Source organism: Monodon monoceros, unplaced genomic scaffold (genome assembly GCF_005190385.1).
Source record: "Monodon monoceros isolate NGI ecotype Baffin Bay Population unplaced genomic scaffold, NGI_Narwhal_1 Super_Scaffold_2, whole genome shotgun sequence".
Taxonomy (NCBI): domain Eukaryota; kingdom Metazoa; phylum Chordata; class Mammalia; order Artiodactyla; family Monodontidae; genus Monodon; species Monodon monoceros.
The window spans coordinates 20,541,697-20,557,653 of NW_021703776.1; the positions used below are offsets into that span (position 1 = coordinate 20,541,697).

General features: G+C 42.7%; 1 protein-coding gene across 14 annotated transcripts in view; it reads left to right on the plus strand.

The window, feature by feature from the left end:
• Nucleotides 1–15,957, plus strand: part of PHTF2 (putative homeodomain transcription factor 2) — a 163,361-nt gene that overhangs the window by 128,832 nt on the left and 18,572 nt on the right. For 10 of the 14 annotated variants that reach the window (XR_003795132.1, XR_003795143.1, XR_003795144.1 and 7 more), the window contains one exon: nt 15,142–15,282. The exons of 3 other annotated variants lie outside the window; for them this stretch is intronic. The gene's annotated coding sequence lies outside the window, so the exon portion shown is untranslated. Of the gene's footprint in view, nt 1–12,753; nt 13,711–15,141; nt 15,283–15,957 lie in introns of those variants that run through there. One more of the 14 variants, XR_003795141.1, reaches the window with a different exon arrangement.

Sequence of the window (15,957 nt, forward strand, 5' to 3'; positions counted from 1 at the left end):
GCCCCAGGCATGCAATTAGGTACTATTTTTTTTTTTTTTTTTTTTTTGTGATACGCAGGCCTCTCACTGTTGTGGCCTCTCCCGTTGCGGAGCACAGGCTCCGGACACGCAGGCTCAGCGGCCATGGCTCACGGGCCCAGCCGCTCCGCGGCATGTGGGATCCTCCCGGACCGGGGCACGAACCCGCGTCCCCTGCATTGACAGGCGGACTCTCAACCACTGCGCCACCAGGGAAGCCCTAGGTACTATTTTTAAAATCAGCTTTTATCTAAGCATCTTATGGGTTATCTCTGCTCCCACAGAGGTGCAGGAAACTCTGACAGCACACTGATTACACCCCACTTGATGGGGGCAGCCTGGGAAGTTGAGATGGACAGGGCAGCTCTCTTGCCTGCCCTGCCAGGGGGTTTCAGTGCTTATCTCTTTAGTCTCTGAGATTTTTTTGCAGTTTCCCCACAGTATAGAGAGTGCCCTATATCATAGTGCTGGTGTAAGATGGATTTCTTTCCTTCTTTTTTTTTTAAACCATGCTTACTCAGGCACTGAGGAATATAGTTCCTGGCTTTTAAGAGAAGGTGCTTGTTGGACTCTGAATAAGGCCATTTCCTCTGCCATTAGAGACTTTGGCCCAAACAAGACCTTTTCCAAGAAACCATAGGCCCATATTCTGGTATTCAACGTTTCATCCCTCGTCCTCCCACCAGTCCTCTCTAGGGTTCATAGGGTTATAGAAATTGAACACCACCATGAAACAATCACCCAAACTCATTCTTCCACTTTACAGCCTTAAGAAAATGAAGTTAAAAACACAGACCCCAAAAACCTTTAGTGGAACTTTAGACCTAATATATGTGAAGGGCCTTTTCCAGAAGGAATAGTAACTAGAAGCCACAAATAAAGCACTGAAATAAAATCCCCCTTTGAATTATGTATAAGCAAAGTAAATTAGTAAAATCTAAATGTACTTTAAGAATAGAGATTTGCCATTTGCTGGGACTGGAGTTTATTTCATTATTGAAAAGGAAGGGAAAAAACAAGTAATAAAATTAGTTGTACTTAATATTGAGGACAAACATGCTTCACATATTTGATGATCATCTCTCTAGTCCATCAGTATATTGTCTGAGCTGCACCTGGGTTAAAACTGTCATTAAAAGGAGTTATCTTATTTGAAGGGGTTGATTGTCTCTTGAGCTGAGGAGATGGGAACACGAGGTTTGATTTTTCTTTCTTTTGTTTGTTTGTTCATTTGTTCATCGTGAAGCCCCTTCTCTGCCTGGTACTGAGGAAGGGATATTAACACAACAACAGCTCCTACTCTTCAGGAAGTTTTCTTCAGTATTTAAGAATGGTGCCTCTTGTCATACTTATTCTTCATTTGATGGCTAAAGAAGATGTTTTACTCGTGGTTCTCTTTGAATTTCAAAGGAGAGTCACTGCTTCCTGTCGGGGTAATCAGGGATGAATTCATGGGGAGCAGTGTTTTGAACTGGGCTTTCAAGGGTAAGTAAGATTTTGATAGGTGGAAATGGGCAGGACAAAGGCACTTCAGGGGAGAGGGGAGAATGGGGATAAGTATCTGGGAGATTCCAGTAATATTTACTCAGGAAGAGAATCCTTTGGAGTAAGATGAGAAGAGTAGTGTGGAGCTGCCCAGTGGAGGCCCTTGAATACAGAACAGAATTTTGTTCTGGGGAGGTTGGGGCAGGGAAGCCCTAGTTTTCTTTTCTGTCCTTGAACCTTCCTGTAGGAATTGGCTTCTCTGCTTCTCAGTTGATGGGCTTGGTTCATGAAAAACTAGAGAGCTTGCTGTTGGATTCTCCCCCTTCCACCTTCGCGGCCTTTGATAAACTCTGGAAACTTCCACCGTCAGGAGCCTGATGAGCCAGAGCGTCCCTGAGGGGAGGCTTCCTGTGTGGAGAGCCTGTGTGCTTGAGGTCTGACCACACGGCAGCCCTCGTGCTGCTCGCCAGTGCAGGTCAACGATGGGAGAGAAGTCATGAGCAGAACGGGGCATGGGCCAGCCGGCAGATGCCCCCGACCTTTCCGTCAAGTGAAGGAGTTGAACTTGCTTATTCCTGGGATGCCTTCTTTCCATGCTTTAGTCTACCCTGCATTTGTCATTTTGGTGGGGAGCCGCTGTCTCATTTGGCATGGGTTTTGCAGGTTTACAGGCTATGGTTTGCTGAGCTCCTTTGCTAATATGAAAAATCACATTTCTTTTTTTGTTTCTCTGGATTGCTTGAATTTTAAAAATTTGAGCAGTTTTTTATTTTATTTATTTATTTATTTATTTATTTGCAGTACGTGGGCCTCTCACTGTTGTGGCCTCTCCCGTTGCGGAGCACAGGCTCCGGACACGCAGGCTCAGCAGCCATGGCTTACGGGCCCAACCACTCCGCGGCATGTGGGATCTTCCCGGACCGGGGCACGAACCCGCGTCCCCTGCATCGGCAGGCAGACTCTCAACCACTGTGCCACCAGGGAAGCCCTGAGTAGTTTTTTAAATAGCAAGGTTGAAAATCTCAAGTCATCTTAGAGGCTGTAATTCTGTAATTTCAGCTCCCTAGCCTCATTCCTGACGTTGATCATCAAGTCTGCTATTACACTGGATAATTAAAGGGATGTGGACATCAGGGAGAGAGCAGGTGGGGATTAATATTTGAAGGGCTTGATTAGTCTTCTGTAGTTCCCGTAAGATCAGCACAGCATATTGTTAAAACTCTAAATTCTGGTACTCTGTCTCTGGGCACAGATACTCTAACATTCAGAGGTTTTTTTTGCTGCCCTTTGAAAGCTGTCAAACTCATAACCCATCTATGGGCATTAGCTCATTTTATCTCAAAAGACCCTTATAGAATTAGCCCGTTTCTCCCGAGGAAGCGCAGTTAGGAAGATTACGTATGTGCTCTAGGCCACTCACAGGTAAGGGGCAGCGCTTGGTCAGGATCTCTGGGTTTGCTCGTAACCCTTACACAGTCCTGCCTCCCTCAGAAAAGTGTGGAATGACAATTTCTTACTTCGTGTCTGGGAGTTTTCTTTCCTGACTTAAACAGAACCAACTCTGTAGAAACTCCTTAACCTCTGGAGGTTTGGCATACCTGCGAATTTTCAGCAAAGGAAGGACCTAGGCAGGGTGGCAAGTGAGGGAAGATGATAAGAGAGGAAAAGCTAACCTTTTTCTATTCCTATTGTATATCATGACATTTGAAAAACTCTTTGAATTTATTTTCTTAAAAATTTTTTTCTGATTTAAAAATATAAAGAAAATTAAAATCATCTATTATCCCTCAATCAGGAAGAAACACTGTAAAAATTTTTTGTGTACTTTCTCTTATTTCTTATTTTTTATTACTGAGCCACTTTTCTTTCGATGGTAGTAAAGAGGTTGCACACTTGGCAGCCAATTCAGAATACAAAGCATTTTTGTTAATTAGCTAACTATTGCCATATTTGACTTTTCATTCTTTCTTGTACTACAAGGAAAGATCTTTTCTCTTGCCAAGTCTTGCTGATTCATCCCCTGCTGTATCTCTTACAGTCTCTCTATGCCCATTGCTACTTCCATGTACAAGTCTTGTTACCTTTCTCCTCTTCCTTTCCTCCAAAACTGCTCTTATCAGGGTCACCAAAGCCCTACCTATTAATAATCCAGTGATGTCCAATTTATCTATTTGTTCCTTTTGTTGCTTGTGCTTTTGGTACGAAGAAACCATCAGGGTCACAAAGAGTTATGCCTATGTTCTGACATTTAGGTATTGCACAAAGGCATTTATTAAGGGGGGTATTTTATAGAATTAGGAGGGTTTGAAGAAATGGACTGTAGCTCAGGCTTCCAGGAACAACCTTCCAGACCACATTATAGAACTGGGCTGCCAAAGAGCTGCTGTCTTAACCATGACCAGAATGCTGCCGCACACCTCTAGCTCTAGGACCATCCCACCTCTGCCATGGTCTGCACCAGCAGAATGGATGCCTTGTGCCCTACCCCTCTTCCCAAGCAACTCAGAGCCTCAGTCTCCTCATCTATAAACTGTGAGTGCCGTCTACCCCCAGGGTGTATTTAGTACATTTCACAACTGGTGTGGCATGGGCACAGCTCAGTGATAATGGATGTGGACTGTAAATCACTCATTAGGACTTACTGGTGCCAACCAGCTGAATATCAACCCTCTTGACAGTATTACAAGAATTAAATGAGCTTGGCACAGCAATGCCAAGTGGCAAGGGTTATCCTGATGGTCCTGGATGCCTAGAGCTTGCCTGGTTTGACTGAGATTACACAAGGTGCCAGCGGTCGCACTGAGGTGGGAATTCTGTGAATACCCCCAACACCTTAACGAAGAGTGAATGCTCTCACAGAGTTAGAGCAGAAACTGGGGGTGGTGGGGGTGAGAGGTTGGCATCCTGGTCTTGGACTCCTGCATCTGGCTGTCCACCTGAGCACAACGCCCACACACAAGAAAGAGGGCTGGGTGGGGTTTGAGTGCTCAGTCAGGGAGGAGGCTGCTCCATTTCTCAACTGCTATTCTAGTGAAACAGGTGGATGAATTTGAGCCCAAAAGGTAGGAAGGGAGGAGAATAACTGGGAGCATTAGGCTTTGGGGTGCCCTCTGCATGAGAATGATGGGCACTAAACCTGTCTGAGGCAAAGGTGTGGAAAGGAGTAAACGCATCGGAGACTGGAGTCCAGAACCTTGAAAGTTTAATGAGATCAGTTAGTGAAGCAGTACCCTAGGATTAATCACTTCAAAAGCATCACTTAAATCAAGGAGGATCATGGTGGACAGTGACCATTTAATTTAGCTACTTAAGGGACATTTGGAACAGTGCGCTGTCCGGAAGACTTGGCTTCTAAATCCAGGCAGATAAAGGTCCGTTAGGTCCCCAGAGTGGAGGACTTCAGATCTGAGTCAACTCAGCAGACCTGATGCACCTGAATAGATGAGAAAAGGCAAAAGGACATATATCATAGTGAAGCGGAGTCACTGAGGGTTTTTTACTTCTTTTATTTTTTATTTTTTAAACGTCTTCTTACTTGAGGTCCTAGAAAAGTGATATTAAGAAAGACAGTAACTGAATACAAGGTTATTAGAGGGAATATTGCTATTGTGTTTTGTGAGCAAATGAACATGTTATGTAAGCAGCAAGTTATAAGGGCTGTGCACAAAGAGCAGAGTTTAATATTATCAGAAAATAAAGCTTACAAGTGAATATACCTGATGCATATTTAATGAAGAGCGTAATCAAGGGATATTAGAGCTATAAAGGACCTGGCCAATTATTTGGTTCACCCCCTCATTTAAGCAGACGAAAATAAACACAGGACTCGGGTGTCCTGAGTCTACACCGTCATGAGGGTTGGAGCAGGGATTAGCATTAGGCCACACTACTCTGTCCAGGCCCATCCACTTCATCATTAATTGTGCTGCAGGAGACCTTAGCTGTAAAATGGATACTTCACGTTTCTGCACTGCAACTAAACAGACTTCGGAGAGGTAGCTGGGAGAGGGAGAATCAGACTGAGCCAGGGTTGCTCAGGAGATCCTGAAAAGCTGTGGATTTGGAACCCAAAGGGCAAAGCCTCCCTCTCCTCTGAAAATGGGTGTCCAGAGCTTGGGCACCTGCTTGCCCACCCTTTGCTCCCAACTGCCCACCCAGGCAGCTACCGAACTTGGAGACAACCTGGCTTAAGAGGGCGAAGGGGTGGGTGCACGTTAGTCAAGGGAAGGAGTGCTCCCAAATCAGTCTGTTCCTCCTGGTGACCATCCTTCATTTCACCATTTAAATACACAGCTCCTTTTTCTCATATTTCTTACTGTCTTTTGAATGGATTGCCTTTCCTTGCTTGTTCTCTTATTCCATTTCCCTCTTTTTACTGATCGGGAAGTTAAACCCTCTATTTCTACTTTTCTTAGTGTTTGTCCTTGAAACTTTTATATGCATGCTTATCAGTGCAAATTTAATCAATATCTTAGTTCTTTTTCTGTAAAAATAAGGACATTCCACCACTTTTAACTCAGAACCTCTCTCCTTACTTCCAAGCTATTGTTGAGTGTTTTAATGTCTTTTTTAAACCTTAAAAATCAGAAGTTGTTATTATTTTATATAGTTAGCATTTATATTTACTTCCATGTTTACCAACTTCTTTATTCACAGTCTTAGCCCTCCCTTTTCTTCTGAAGTATATCCTCCCTTTGGGTGCAGGTTCTGTTGGTGGTAAACTCCCTCAGTTTGATTGTTTCACCTGTCTTCTTGAAAGGCTACGTAATTCTTTGTTGACAGTTATTTTCTCTCAACAGAGATTTTTCCTACTCTTTCATGGCTTCCTGTGTAACTGTAGGCAAGTTGGCTATTGGTCTGTTTGTCATTACTTGTAACCAAGATGTCTTTCTTCTCTGGGTGCTTTTGGGATCATCTTTATCTTTCTTGTTTTGTGGTTTTACTGCAACAGGTCTAAGTGGGTTTTTTTTCTTTTCATTTATCTACGTGCTTCTTGTCTGTGTAGTAAATATCTCATGAATTTAAAAAAAACCTCTCTGCTGATACTTCTTTACATTTTCTCTGTTATTTCCTTTTGATTCAGACATCTGTTAAACCTCAATTCTATCTTCCATCTCTCCTTACTTTCATATTTTCTATTTCCATGCCTCTATTTGCTTAATTCTGGGTAATTTCTTTGGATCTATCTGTCTTTTTTTTTTTTAAGAGTATATCTAATCTGTTTAATCCACTTGTCATTTTTAGTTTTAATATTTTTCCTTTCTAAAATTTTCACATGAATCATTTTCAAATCTTTCTGGTTCTCTGTTTCTTGATCCTTTTCTGATTCCATCTTCTTTAAACATTTTATACATAGTAATTTTGTTCCCAGTAGTTCTAACATCTGAGGTTCTTGGAGATGTAAATCTATTGTGTTTTGTTTTTCCTGACTCCCACCCATGTTGATTTATTTCCTTCTATATTTGGTAATTTTTTACTGAGGAATAACATTTGATTGAACTTACTTTGTTTCTCCAGAGAATTTGTGCTTGCTTCTGCTTGGGCGTTAGGTAGTGCTACCAGCCTGACACCACTTTCACCACTTTGTTTTAATTTATATTTATATTTTGAAACTATTTATTTATTTACTTATTTATTCATTCATTCATTTTACTTTTACAGACCGTAAGGGGGAGGGAGAGGGAATAAGGAAAGAGAAGAGACCAGTCTGGCAAGAACACTGGGCACACTTGGGCGGGTCCCTCCTGCGCTATAAGAGTTCATGCAGTGTGCATTTAACCGTGTGAGCAGTAGTGCCCTTACAGGCTACTGATGCTCGGGGAGGAAGTGTAGAGTGGAAAAATCAAAAATTAAATCTGAAGCTCTTAAATGTTGTATCGGTTTTTGTTTTTCTGGGGGGACGGAGATGCTGTGAGCTGCAAAATAGTTCAGGGAGTAGGTCTGCAGCTAGGCAGGTAGTGGCACCACGTGATCCTGCTGCTGCTTTGAGCAATTCTTCACGCTGTTTGCTGGGCTCAGGCTGTAGTGATGAAACCATCTGTACATGGAGCTTGCAGCAGATGGAGGGGGTGTGAAAGAAGCCAGAAAGGCAGCATACCTGTGCGAGAACTGAGGGCTTTGGACGTAGTCGTACTGGCCATGAGGAGCCACAGGTTGTTCTAGAGGAGAGGAGAGTTATAGCCAAATGACATGAGGTGGAGGAAAGGGTGTCCATGTGATTGATAAGAAAATAAATCGTTATGAAGGAGAAAGGCATGTCAAATGATGATACCAAACTCTGCCTGGAGGGAGTGCTGTTTCCATCCTTTGTGCTCCGCTCCTCCAAGGAAGCCTTCCCGGATAGTGCCCCGCCCCCGCAGGCCCCTGAAGACCTGGACGGACCAGGTCCCAGGGTGGCCTCCACTCGGCCTGTCTCTGGATCTTGGTCTTGTTCAGGGGCAAAGGGAGGCCAGGGAGGCACGGTAGCTGCAGTGAGGCGGGGGTCCTGGCAGCCTCAGGAGGTGACCGTGGCCTGGCCCTGGGATCTGGGCACGGGTTCCCGTCTGGAGGGGACTGGGCCTCACCAGCTCCAGGGCTAAGAGCAGAGAGCAGAGTGCCCGTGGTGGCTGTCCCCAGCTTATCCTCTTGTTTTAATTTTTATAGTAGAGCTTGATAGCGTGAGTAGTGTAAATGTAACCTCCACACAAGGGTGAAATAAAGCCTAAGGATGCAAATTCTGAGAAAAAAAAATTATAATTCATTTTTTTCCACCCGGGGTTATGATGGAGATAGGCTTCCTCTGCTGGGAGGTGAATTATTTTTCTGCCCTGAGGTCTCACAAAGGGTGTACCCCTCTTGAGGGTCCTGGCTCAGTGTGAGAGTCTGAGGTGCACCTCCTGCTTTGCATAGTCCAAGTTGTTTTCTCTGGTTCTCTGTGTGATGGAAGCATTGACCTTCAGGGCAAACCAAGCTTGTTTGTTTGGTCTTGTTTTTCGGGTTATTTTTGGTTTTGTTTTCCATTTACTGTCTACAGACCTGGTTTTAGCTCACTGCTCCTGTTTTGCCCCTTGAACCTGATGATTTACCATATTTTCATTTGAGCTCAGCAATACTTTATTGTTTCCCAGTGTTATTGCAATATAATTGACATATAACATTGTTTAAGTTTAAGGTGTATAACATGATTTGATATATGTACATATTGCAAAATGTTTGCCACACTAAGTTAACATCCATCACCTTATATAGGTACAGAGATTTTTTTCCTTGTGATGAGAACTTTTAAGATTTACTCTCCTAGCAATATACAAATACTGTATTGTATATCTTTCAGAGATACAATACAGCATTGTTAACTATAGTCATTGTGTTTTACATTAAATCCCCAGAACTTACTTATCTTATAACTCGGAGTTTGTACCTTTTGACCACCTTCACCCATTTCTTCCACCCTCAGCCCCTGCCTCTGGCAACTACCAATCTGGTCTCTGTTTCTGTGTGTTTAGTTATTTTTAGATTCCATATATAAGTGAGATTGTAGAGTAGTTGTCTTTTTCTGTATGACTTATTTCACTTAGCATAATGCCTTCAAGGTCCATCCATATTGTCACAAATTGAGACGATTTCCTTCTTTTTAATGGCTGAATAATATTCCACCAGATATATATACCACATATTCTTTATCCATTCATCCACTGATGGACACTTAAGTTGTTTCCATGTCTTAGCTATTGTAAATAATTCAACAATACTTTAAAGAGTATGTTTGTTATAATTAATCCCGGATCTAGTATTCTCAGGGAGGAATTTTCATAATTGCAATCCATAATCCTACCAGAAGAACAGTCCCCACAGGTGTATGATTTTTCGTAGCCGACCTAACTCCAAAATTATCTTAGGTGGCTTACAGACAGTGGTATGCTAGAGTCATCATGTACTGGCTTATAAGAAACTTATTGTTAAACTTTTAGGAATCTTGCAAGTCGTTTGTTAAACACAGCCGTCATTAAAAATTAAATTATATAAACTTACAATTAAATCATATTAAAAATAATAAATACTCAAATTCATCACTTTCTAATTATGTTTCACTACTACTTACACTGTTGAGGTTATTTATGTCCATCGTATCTGTGTGGTGAAAATGCTACAGAAAGGTGTCCTACTGCACATCTCCTCCTAAATCCACTTCGAGCAGCCTCATGTTGGTATCTTGAAATTGGCCATAGTGGGAGTATTTACACCAGGGAAATGGGCACACATTACAAATCAACTCTTTATTTATTGCTTTATTGATCATCTAGACTTCATATTGTGATGGATAGAATGATAACAGTGCAGAGTAAACACGGAAAGTGTGTCATGTCCATAGTAGTTACATTATGAATAGCACAAAAAGTTGAGGAAATATTCTTCAAGTATTTGGAAGCAATTAATGAAGTTAGCAAGAAAGTTGCTTACATCATGAGGAATGAGTGGATTTCTGACACATGACATAGACCTTTGTTGCTTCACTTTTGTCTTCCTTGTTAAAGTAAATGGAAATGTCAGCCAACGTTCATGTCTAAACTATTCTTGATTATTGGTTGCAACCATAGGTTAGCTGTGGATAAAGGGTTTGACTAAAATCAACAAACGCATTCTATGAGAATCAACTGGCTGCAAGGAATTTACAGTAAGAAGTATTGTGTATTTTCCTTTTGTTTACTGTGCATTATACGTCATTTATAGCAGCAAATTTGTCATATACATGTACATTCTTTTCAGAGAACCAGTTGTGGAACATTCAGCAGCCCACCTCTGCTCATAGGGATGTACAGATACAATAAGGCAAGATTTGAAGTAGATGAGAAAGAAAAAGGAACAGCAAGGAGGGGGCCCCACTAGAGCTGCAAATGATGCTAACAGACAGTTTCATATTACAGAGGGCAGACGTAGGCTATGGTAGGCCACAGATTTGCCTCTAAGCTTCCTAGCACATCTTATATAAAGGAAAATTTGATCGCGTACCGAATCTTCAGTGTTTGGGTCAGAAGTTGTGGCGTTTTTCCTAAGCCAGGTCCAGAAGGAATTTTATCCTGAGGGTGTGTGTAGAGGAACAGTGTATTTTTATAAATATCAGTAATGTCCTTAAAGCAAACCTCATTTAGAGTCACAGGGATGCTTCCGGGAGAGCCCCTCTCTGAAGCCTGAAAAATTCTTGCCAAAGTGTATTTCTTTCTTTTTTTTTTTAATACATGTATTTATTTTATTTATTTATTTTTGGCTGTGTTGGGTCTTCGTTGCTGTGCGCGGGCTTTCTTTAGTTGTGGCGAGCGGGGGCTACTCATCGTTGCAGTGCACTGGCTTCTCATTGCAGGGGCTTCTCTTGTTGCAGAGCACGGGCTCTAGGCTTGTGGGCTTTAGTAGTTGTGGCACACGGGCTCAGTAGTTGTGGCTCGCGGGCTCTAGAGCCCAGGCTCAGTAGTTGTGGCACACGGGCTCAGTAGTTGTGGCTCGCGGGCTCTAGAGCCCAGGCTCAGTAGCTGTGGCGCACGGGCTTAGTTGCTCCGCGGCATGTGGGATCTTCCCAGACCAGGGTTCGAACCTGTGTCCCCTGCATTGGCAGGCGGATTCTTAACCACTGAGCCACCAGGGAAGCCCCAAAGTGTATTTCTGTAAGAGACACATATTGAAGTATTTGGGGGTGAAATAATATGAACTCTGGGACTTGTTTTAAAATTCTCCACAGAACAAAGGAATAAACAAACATCTGTTGAAGTGAATAATCGAAGCAAAAAGAGCAAAATATTGCTAAATATTGGAGCTGGGTGATGGGCAGTTGGGAATTCATTAAACTCTTGTCTACTTTGAGACAAGATTGAATCTGATCCATGTGTCTCTTGTCATAACAGCTCCTCCTCCCTCTCCCCAACACACCTTATCTCCGCTTCCCCCTCCTTGCTATTCATGTGGTAGAAAAACTGGGTCTTTTGTCCTGCAGAACATCCCACATTGTGGATTTGGCTGTTGCTTCCTCATGGTGACAAAAAGTATTACCTTAGCAGAGAAATCCATTAAACTCAGATATTATCCTACAGGAGTGATACACGGGTCAGGAATGTTTTAGTGGAAACAAAAGGGAAGAGAAATGAGCCATCTGATCAGAGGAAAGGAATCACAGTAAACAGGGGCACAGCCCACAGGGAAGGTGAGGAAAATGGGGGCTGAAAAGGAGAGGAGAGCCCAGAAGAAACACTCTAGATAAGCTTCATTTACTCCTGATTTCTGAGTTCTTTGTCTTCCAGCACCTCCCCTTCCTTACCCTGGCACCTTAACCCTCAGGCAGAGTGGTGGGGGTAGGTGTCAGGGACATTTTCCCCCTTCTGGTTGCACTGTCGAGCTAACACTTAAGCAATTTAAAAAAAAAAGTATTTCTCTTGAACCACATGCTTTTAAAAAAGGACAAATACATTTAAAATCAAACCAGTTTTGAAGAGGCAGCATCTTTTTTTTTTTTTTTTTTTTGCGGTACGCGGGCCTCTCACTGTTGTGGCCTCTCCCGTTGCAGAGCAACAGGCTCCGGACATGCAGGCTCAGCGGCCATGGCTCTCAGGCACAGCCGCTCGGCGGCATGTGGGATCTTCCCAGACCGGGGCACGAACCCGTGTCCCCTACATTGGCAGGCAGACTCTCAACCACTGTGCCACCAGGGAAGCCCGAAGAGGCAGCATCTTTATCATCTGCCATCCTTGGGATTCATTTCACATTCAAATAAATAGAAAACTACTTGCAAAGAGGCACATTACACCCAGATTTACCCAGGTGTAATTTACAGGTGGCATTTCATGCCATAACTTAATGGCACTTTATCAACATTGGATTTTCTGGGCTCACTGATTAGTACATGCTATATGGAAAGTGCTTTGCCATAATTTTTCATTAGCTTCACAAATTACGCCATTTGGAACCATGTAAGGTGGCTAATGTTTCAGTGGTTTTCAAAAACACTTTTCAGTCAAGAAATTCAAGCACCAAATGCCGGTGACTCAGGAACCATTAGACATCTGAGACATGACCATGACTAAAGATTAGCTGTAACAGTATTTGGATATTTTAGAGTCTTTGAAATATATGAACGCTCATTAAACTAATGAAGATGAGCGTCAGCCCTGGGCTCTTCCTGTGGCTCAGCTGCGGCCAGAGGGTGGTGGCTTCCAGTCCAGGCATACTCACTGCCGACCCTGTCCCTCACCTCTCCTATCTGCTAAGGCAAATACTTCTGCTTCCCAGGCATCACAGAAGATGCCCTCACGTACTCTCCAGGAAGAACCGGTAGCAGTCTAAACCTGGGAGATGCTTGACAGCTGAGAAGATTGGTCTTCCTGGAGAATTGCCTGGAGGGTTTGTCTAGGACCTACCAGTGGGTCTTCTCCAGTTTCTAAAAAATGAAATACAACAGGGTGAAATGGAATGGGAAACCATCAGAGCATGTGATAACGATAAGTACTATTTTGTGAAACCTTTGTTTCAATTATTTATGTAGGTATATGTGTGTACTGAGACATAATGTGGAATGTATTTTTAAATGTGAGCCAAGTCAAAAGGCCTTGAAGAATGCTGCTCTCAGAATGTATAATTTACCGCTGGAATAAGCCAGACTAGTAAGAAGCTGTTGCCTGGACACATCACAGTGGCTCCTGAAGCAGTGCTAGAACATTTCCATAATAACAAGTTTAAAACAATACAAACCTTTCCTCTCATGTCTTACCTCTCTGAGATATAGGTGAGCTTAATGAATTCCTCTGCTCAGGTAACAAGTTAGCATTTGTTCAGTATTCATTCACTCAACAAACATTTACTGAGACTGTTCAAGGCACTGAGAATATAATGGTGGGAGAAAAACAGACAAAAATCCCTGTCTTAGTGAAACTTGTATTCAAGAGTGGAGGCAGCACAGACTATAAGCAAAGGTAAATCAGTAAAACAGAAAATGTTCAGTGGCTGTAAGTGCTAAGGCAAAAAAAATAAACAGAAAACGGTAACAAGGAGCATTTGGGGGCTGTACTTGTTTTCTATTTTTCTGTATAACAAGTTACTACAAACTTAGCACGTTAAAACAACACACATTCAAGACAGTATGGTACTGGCACAAAAACAGAAATATAGATCAGTGGAACAGGATAGAAAGCCCAGATATAAACCCATGCACATACGGTCACCTTATCTTTGATAAAGGAGGCAAGAGTATACAATGGAGAAAAGACAGCCTCTTCAATAACTGGTGCTGGGAAAACTGGACAGCTACATGTAAAAGAATGAAATTCGAATACTCCCTAATACCATACACAAAAATAAACTCAAAATGGATTAAAGACCTAAATATAAGGCCAGACACTGTAAAACTCTTAGAGGAACACATAGGCAGAACACTGTACGACATAAATCACAGCAAGATCCTTTTTGACCCACCTCCTAGAGAAATGGAAATAAAAACGAAAACAAACAAATGGGACCTAATGAAACTTAAAAGCTTTTGCACAGCAAAGGAAACCATAAATAAGACGAAAAGACAACCCTTAGAATGGGAGAAAATATTTGCAAATGAAGCAAGTGACAAAAGATTAGTCTGCAAAATATACAAGCAGCTCATGCATCTCAATATCAAAAACACAAACAACCCAGTCCAAAAATGGGCAGAAGACCTAAATAGACATTTCTCCAAAGAAGATACACAGGTAGCCAACAAACACATGAAAGGATGCTCAACTTCACTAATCATTAGAGAAATGCACATCAAAACTACAATGAGGTATCACCTCACACCATCATCAAAAAATTTACAAACAATAAATGCTGGAGAGGGTGTGGAGAAAAGGGAACCCTCTTGCACTGTTGGTGGCAATGAAAATTGATACAGCCACTATGGAGAACAATATGGAGGTTCCCTAAAAAACTGAAAATGGAACTGCCGTGCGGCCCAGTGGTCCCACTGCTGGGCGTGTACCCTGAGAAAGCCATAATTCAGAAAGAGCCATGTACCGCAGTGTTCACTGCAGCTGTTTACAATAGCCAGGACATGGAGGCAACCTGGGTGTCCATCAACAGATGACTGGATTAAGAAGATGTGGCACATATATGCAATGGAATATTCCTAAGCCATAAAAAGAAACGAAATTGAGTTATCTGTAGTGAGGTGGATGGACCTAGAGTCTGTCATACAGAGTGAAGTAATTCAGAAAGAGAAAAACAAATACCGTATGCTAACACGTATATATGGAATCTAAAAAAAAAATGGTTCTGAAGAACGTAGGGGCAGGACAGGAATAAAGACACAGATGTAGAGAATGGACTTGAGGACACGGGGAGGGGGAAGGGTAAGCTGGGATGAAGTGAGAGAGTGGCATGGACTTATATACACTACCAAATGTAAAATAGATAGCTAGTGGGAAGCAGCCGCATAGCACAGGAAGATCAGCTCGGTGCTTTGTGTCCACCTAGAGGGGTGGGATAGGGAGGGTGGAAGGGAGATGCAAGAGGGAGGGGATATGGGGATATATGTATACATGTAGCTGATTCACTTTGCTCTACAGCAGAAACTAACACAACATTGTAAAGCAATGATACTCCAATAAAGATGTTTTTGTTTTTGAAAAAAAACACACATTTATTATCTTACAGTTTCTGTGGGTCCAGGAGTCTGGAGATGGCTTAAATGGTCCTCTGCCCAGCGTCGCACAAGACTGCAATCAAAATGCCAGCTGTGCTGAATTCTCGCTTGGAGAATTAGCTGGAGAATAATCTTCTTGCAAGCTCATCCAGGTTGTTGGAAGAATTTAATTCCTCATAGTTGTATAACTGGAGTCCCGGTCTTTTTTTTCTTTTGGCCATGCCTTGCAGCATGTGGGATCTTAGTTCCCCAACCAGGGATCGAACCCATGCCCCCTGCAGTGAAAGTGCTGAGTCCTAACCACCAGACCAGTAGGGAATTCTCTGCCTTGGCTTTTTGATGGCTGTCCACTGGAGGCCACTCTGAGATCCTAGAGGCCTCCCAGTTCCATTGGCCCTCTCACAATGTGGCAGCTGACTTCTTCATGTCAGTAAGGAAAAGTTCTTGCTCTAGTCTGCTAAGATGGAGTGTTATATCATGTAATGTAATTATGGGGTGACAGCCCATTGCCTTGCTATATACTGTAACCTAAACAAGGAAGTGACATCCCATTACCTTTGCTCTATTTTATTAGAACCAAATTACAGGTTCTGCCCTCACCCAAGGGGAGGGGGATTTGAGGTGTGGCTCCTTAAGGGTCACCTTAGGGTACACCCAGACACAGTGAGGTTGCAGTTTTAGACAGGGTGGCCAGAAAAGGCATCCCTGAGAAGTATCATTTGGATAAGGACCTGGGGAGGAGAAGAGGAAGACAGTCATGTGGCTATCTTGGCGAAGAGCATCTTCCCAAGAGGAAAAAGCAAATGCAAATCCCCAAGGAACATGCC